General features: G+C 34.4%; 1 long non-coding RNA gene across 1 annotated transcript; it reads left to right on the top strand.

The window, feature by feature from the left end:
• The first annotated feature begins 4,026 nt into the window (after positions 1 to 4,026).
• On the top strand, positions 4,027 to 6,640 carry LOC130992358 (uncharacterized). Its single transcript, XR_009091278.1, has 3 exons — positions 4,027 to 4,224; positions 5,704 to 5,784; positions 6,383 to 6,640. It is a non-coding gene; the product is annotated as an uncharacterized LOC130992358 (long non-coding RNA).
• Positions 6,641 to 7,366: the final 726 nt, after the last annotated feature.

The raw sequence follows: 7,366 nt of genomic DNA, 5'->3' as shown, positions 1-7,366 counted from the left end.
TGTATTCATTCCACTAGTGAGGCCCGTTTCTCTAATTTATATCATCTCTCTGCTCTGCACATATTACTCCTCATCAGTACTAGTTGCGAATTCGTGGATAATTTTTAAGTTTTTTTATGTGAATGGCAAAATGGTAAGCGTGGCCAATTTTTAAATTTTATATCTTAGTGAACAATTGTTATTTTTACTATTCCAAATTGACTATTTTCAAAATCCACGCACTCTATATTAAAAACATATAAGACTACTACTATGCGTTTTTTGAAAAAAAAAAAATGTTTCATCTTCTAAAAAAATAAACTAATTTTCATTATTAATAGTTCATAAATTTATTTTAACTTGAAGATTGACTCAAATTCAACATTGAAAATTAATTAAAAAGAAAAAATAAGACAAAAATAGCACAAATTTAACAAATTAATAAAACAAATCACTATAAAATGTTAAGCAATCAACGTACATAATACGGTTAGTGATAATGTATTTTATTCTCTCTTGTAGTTTTTTATATATATATTTATATTTAAAAAAACAAAAAAAATTGTGAGGGGGCTCTAGGCCATCCTAGCCCCCCTGATTAATGCTAACAACATGGTATGTAATACTAGTATATGAGGTATGGTTCATCGCGTTTAATTGATTTAGTTAGACTGTATGAGCTCTGCTTATTCAAAATTAATTTAACTTTATAGATCTTGCCTACATGGATATATGATCATAAACGATTCTCACCCATAATACTAATAAGTTGTCTCATATATATGTTTCGTAAATTTTGATGTGTCCGTAATTTTGATATTTGATATACTTGTATTGACAGTAATTGATTGATATATATTATGCATTTGAAATCAGAATATGGAGTAGATTCAATAAATTGAAAGACATCTGAGCACTGCAAATGAATTTCTTATTTATTAACTTATCCGTCTAAAAGAATAATCGTTTTTTAATTATTATATTGAAACATTCACAAAAATTAGTTTTTTCATTTTTGACCAAATACTTCACAATTCATTATCATCAATACATCTACTTATTTATCATTTCTATCACATGATGAGGCTCATTTCTCTACTTACAATACAATTAATAATCTTTATTAACACACCTTTTAAGTCGAATCATTTCTTCACTCACAATCACAATATACTAAATCATTTTTATTAAAATTTGTGTTGCACCCTTCTAAAATTATTTTTTATGGACGGATATAAAAAAACTTTATTTTATAAAATTAATTTGATTTGCCTATTGTGGTCCTACTTAATTATTTTATAATTTAAGGGCAAATTAAATTATTACTATTATATGTGTATATATATATATTATCACTATTATAAAAGTACATATATAATAATGTATATACATGATATAATTAAGATAAAAAAAATTTATATTCAAAACTTTTCAAAGTTGACTCTAAATTAGGGGTGTCCAAATGAGTAACGGGTATTGAGTTTTCGATATCCGGTAAAATTGGGATGCGGGTTGCATGGGTGCTGCAGGTATTGAGTAGGCAAAATTTGAGGGTATTAGATATACTCGTCGGGTTTGTAGGTATATCCGAATATCCAATTTTATTTTATTTTTAAATTTAATATTTCTCCAACTAATTAAACAGTAAAGAATAAATTGAGATTTTAGTGAATATAGTTGTGAAATCCATTATATTGTGTGAATGAAAGAATCCTATACTAATTGTAAGTGCATGATCCATTCACGAGCAAGCAATTATGATAATTAAGAAATAATAATATAATTTCCGGCGAGAAGAGATGCAACTGAGAGCATGAGTGTCAGAAGCTTTAAGAGGAAGAAAATGCTCAGAAAGAAAGAAAAGAAAGGCACAATCTGATGAACAAAACAAAAATAGAGAGACAAGCTAAATAACAGCAACAACATCCAAAGTAAAAATAAAAATAGCATAACTTGTGATTATCCCTTTCATCGGTCAAGTTTCTCACTTTCATGCATTTCAGATTTGCAGCCAGATTTTTTAAAATATTTTACCGCTCAATAGTGAAGAGGACAGATTTTATTTTATTTTTTATTTTTTGGCATGCGGATATACCCTAATACTCGCGTCGGGTAATATAGCATCTGGAAACTACAACAAACACCGCCAACCGCCAACCGCACAACGGGCGCGTGCACTGTACACACTCCAGTTACGTGCGCTGGGGTGTGATTCTACTCACATGCGCTCATTGGCGGATCCAGCTTATATAATGGGGGTGCAGTTGCATCCCAAAAAAAAAAATATAGTAGTATTAATATTTATATGTAAATTATTTGAGATTTAGTTTTTGCACCCCCAATTAAAAATATAATCTTAAAGAAAAATATAAGTTCAACTTAAAAACAAACTCTAAGCTTCAAAATTAAACAATATTTTGGGTATATTTATTTTTATCATTAAATATTTTTTTATATTTATGATCATTTAATTATTTATCACACCTCTAATTTGAAAATTCTGAATCCGTCACTGCATGCGCGTCGTCCTTCAGGCTGCTACCCCCTGCAAAGTTAATTGCCAGCCCAAAACAACACCTCTATAGTGGTTCGATCTCCCATTCACATTAACTACTGTCCCAAATTTGAGAATCATAGTGGGTGCTCTTAGGGTATGCAACATGTTCCGTCAGATCGGGATCGGGTACATTTTGGAGGTTATTTTCAAGGTTTGATATTTGTAAATTTTTTATAGGGTATCCAATCCGACCCGAATTGACACTCCTACTCTGAATCATGAACCCGGCCAAAAAAAGATCACTGCACATTAGTTTTGTCATCGATAAAATTTAAATGTATATACTATAAATTTATAAAACATATTGAAACCAAAATTCGGTTAAAATTCATAAAATTTTTATCCGTTAACCCCTATAATCATGTGGATTCAATATATTTACATAGTTGACACATACCATACTGCTAGAGTGCTAGTATTACGATGTCATGTCAAAGTAATTAAACACGTGATCATATTTATTTATTTTTGCGTGATCATGTTTGCATAATAAAAAAATTGTTAGGAGATAGATAGGCTGGGCTTGGCTGTCAATTATTAGGCTATGGGCCTACCTTTCTGCACTACCCCGAAACTACTAGCTCAGTCCAACCCTAATTCGAAACTTCTAATTATATGCTCTGCAAAACCTTCTTCTAGAAAAATTCTCCCCCTACCAAATTTATTTCATCTAATATCTAGATCTCATACTTACAATACATTCTCTCAAAAAACAAAACAAACCAACCAACTCTTTAACAATGTCTTAATTTTGGTGGTGAATTTGATTTATGTTCTTTGTTTTTGCTCATTTTCATATTCTTTATTAACTTAGATAAACATTTTTTCCTACCCAAATGTTGATATTTTGATAGAAAAAGATTAGGCCTAAATAGGGGTGAGCTATTTTTAATTCTAACCCAAAAATTAACCGTGCCAAAATTAATTCGAAATATAAATTCGATTTGATTAATTTCTTTTAAGTTTGATTCGATTTATGTAATAAGTTTTAGAAAATTCAGTAATTCAGTTTAGTTACAATTTTACATATAAAGTACCGAAGAACATAGAACCAAACCGAAATTATAAGAATGTGGTGATGGAGATGAAGAGGCTGAAGAAGGATGTGGTGAGGTTGTATTAGGGATGTCAATTCAACCTGAAACTCGTTGTAACACCCCGTTATTTCTTAGCTAAATTTAGAAGTATTTTGAACTTAGAAGTCAGGATGATTCACGCCGGATATAAAGAAAATGAATTTATTTTAATTCCAACAAAAGTGTTTTAAAAAAAAAAACATTTGTAAATTTAGTTATTAAATTTATGTGCGTCGCATATTTATTTAATTTAGCATTCAAAGTATTTTCACGAGCTTTTATTTAAGCAAACACTGAATGATTATTACAGTTTTCATAGTACAACCTGTAAGACTTTTTATTTTATTTTATTTTATTTTATTTTATTTTTATTCCCACACCTACTCCCTCACCTAACATACGCCACCTACCCCTTAAAATAAGCTCCCACCTACTCCCTCATTTTTTCAAACTTAACATCACATACCCTCAAAGACCTCTTGCACACTTCACACCATTGGACAAATTCAAAGTTTACTTCAGCTAAAATCTTCTTTCTTTCGTTCACACAAATTATCCTTGCAAGAAAAAGAACTCAAGCTTAAGAGATTACAACATCCAAAACTATTCAAGGTTTAACTCTTTAAACTCCATTATTTGTGTTGCTGCATGTTTAAAGCATTCATTTTTATGTTTCATACTTAAAACATTCGAACTTTTTCCCAAACAGAGAGACACAAACACACATTCATTTCATCATCCCATCGATATATATATATATGCATATGTGTATTTCAATATAATAATATGATGTTTATACATAAGAACAATGTGTGAATATATATATATATATATATATATATATGTTTACATACAAGGCATGAGTCTGTATTTGAAAGAAAAGAGAAGAAGTAGAACTATGTTTTTCCCTTTTGTTGTTGGTATCGTATGTGTGGTGGGCCGAGTCGAGCGGCGTCGGGATGGCGGCGAGCTCGCTGCCGGCCATCCGGCCAAGGGTAGGAGAGGGAGGCCGCGGCACGGCGGCTCTGCCCGCTGCTGTCGGGCCGAGGACGGAGAGAGAGAGGGGGGGTGGAGAGAGATGGGCGGCTGTGGGTTCAGCGGAGGGAGGCAGGGCACGGCGGCGGTGCCGCTGCTGCCCGGCCACGGCTGGAGAGAGAGAGGTGGTCTGGTCCGGGCTGATTTGCGTCGAGGTCAGGACGGCGGCAGCTATGGGTTGTTGTCGCCGAGCGAGAGGCCGAGGGAGGCGGCGGCGTTTTCGTCGTCGCCAAGGAGGAGAGAGAACAGAGGGAGATCGACGGGTGGCTAGGTCAGAGGGAGATGAGGCCGGTCGCCGGCTGTCTCGCCGGAAGGAGCCGCGGCCGTGAAATGTGACCGAGAGAGAGAGTGATATTGTAGTTGTTTGTGTATGTGTGTGAGCGGCTGAGAGGGGGGAAAGAAAAGGGAGAAGAGGCTAGGTGTTGGGCTAGGGCTTGTTTGGGGTGGGCTTGAGTGTTGGGCTTTAGGTTTGGGTTTAGAGTGGGCTCGAGTCATGGGCCGAATTTCAATTAGTCATGGGCCGAATTTCAATTAGTTTTGGGCCGAGTCATGGGCCGAATTTTTATGAGTATTTGGGCTGAGATTTTTATTTATTTTTATTTCAGTTGGGCCTTTAATTATTAAATCTATTGGGCCTTTATTAATTTATTTAATTGGGCTGTGCAGTTTCTTTATTTAAAATGGATTACATTATTTAATTAATTAGACTTATTAAGTTTGATTAATTATTTTCAAAGACTAGTTTTCATAATAATATTAAATTATTATTATGTGCATATTATAAGTAATTACTTATTATATGTTAAGCATGACATGAAATTGCATTATATTTTGCAATAAAAAGTATTTATGATTTAATTGGTTTTATTTATAATTCCAATTATTAAAGAAAGATGAGTAAGAATATTGTTGGTGTTCTTAACTCAAGAGAAATGTTTTCAATTATTTATTTATTAAATTTTGAAAACCCGGCTAAGTGAATTATAGAATATTAAGCACTACACCATGACGTAAGATTAGCTTCACGAGACCTATTAAGAATAGAATTTCTTGTAGGCTTTGTGACCAGGGGGATTAGCGCTGCTTTCCCAAGACAGGTTTATATGTGATTATGATCTTCAGGCTTTGCCTAACCAGGTGGGCTTACTTTCCAAATGTATAAAGTATGATTGAGTTATTAAGCTCTAAATGTTTCAATGATATGCAAATTGTTTATTCAATAAAATGAAAACTGTTTATCCAATAAAATATTTTGTGCACTCTGCTCCGTTTAAGGCTCGCAACAATGAATCGATCGAGGTTCTCTCTTGACCTAACACGTTATTTGAGAATTGTGTACACCTATTAGATGACTCGGTGGGTTGATCTCCATTCGGGCACTAATCATGTATGAGGCGTTATAAGGGTGCTCGACGGGATGTGTTCCGGAGCATTGGGTCCCAAATGGGAGCTTGGCTGGGTTACGCCCTCAGTCCAAGTAAAGCAGGAGTAATGGATCCGTCGGTGGCTAAAAGGTCCGGGATCACAGCGAGTAACGGAAAGGGAGTGTGACATGTGCGCACAAATGAAAGAAAATATTTTAACATGCTTAGAAGTTATTTCATTTTAAAACCTTCTAAGTTATGTAAATTATGATTGGATAAACTGCCTTTAAGAAAATATGAAATGTTTATGAAAATGCATGCCCACTAAGTACATTAGTACTTAGCCCAAAAATACTTTCAAATGTTTTCAGGTTGGCTGGCCGGTGCTGACGGGACGGAGCTGAGACTAGAGATAAATTCCTATGTTAGACTTCCGCTGTAGCAATTACTCTTATACATCTTTTGTTTTCTCAACTTAAGATGACTTCATTTGAGCTTCAATTTAAAATTTATAGTTTTATGTTAATGAACGTCGGTTGTCAGAAGCATGAAACAAAACTTGTGATCCAAAGGGGCCTAGCCTGACTTTCTATCCTATTTCGGGTTTTAACAAGGTTGTTCCTTGTTTATTTCTATGAATTAGTTGCACCTCGATTATATTTATTCCTTCAAGAATTGGGGTGTGACACTCGTGGACCGGTCCGATTAACTCGTCAATTCGAGAGGGTTAGGGCTGAAAATTTTCAATCCAATAAAAATTACAATCCGATTAGCCTGTAGCTGAATAGCCCTGCACCCGATAGGGTCGGCCCGAAATTAACCCGAAACTCTATAGGGTTGACTCGAAAATAATGTGTTTGTTTGATTAACCCGACGGAGGTGGAGAAAGGGGGGAGAGCTGACGGGGAGGGGGAAGAGGGACGTGGGAGGGGGAGGGTGACGTGGAAGGGGTGTGTGTGGGTGTGATTTGGCATCTCTGATGCCACATTAGCATTCCGGCTGCCAACTCAAATTTAATTTGGCCGGAAAATTATTCCGGACGGACATTGCTATTAATTGAAACGTCGTTAAAAATTTTGTTACATTAAAAAAATTATCAAAAACTATATTTTGGTATAAAGTGTGGTATTTTCATGTAATTTGCCCTATTATTTATTATGTAAGTCGATGTTGAAATATTATTTTGGTATAATTTTTTTTTTTGAATAATTTTTTTAACCCAACAAGTCCGATGGGCTAGCCCGAAACCCGAACATTTAGGGTTATGAGTGAAAATTTATAATCAAAAAAAAAAATTTAACCCGATTAGTAGTGCTACAACAGTACATAATTTGTAGTTCTCTACGGATCTTCTC

This window comes from Salvia miltiorrhiza, chromosome 7 (genome assembly GCF_028751815.1).
Source record: "Salvia miltiorrhiza cultivar Shanhuang (shh) chromosome 7, IMPLAD_Smil_shh, whole genome shotgun sequence".
NCBI lineage: Eukaryota > Viridiplantae > Streptophyta > Magnoliopsida > Lamiales > Lamiaceae > Salvia > Salvia miltiorrhiza.
This window is presented reverse-complemented; position numbering and strand designations above follow the sequence as displayed.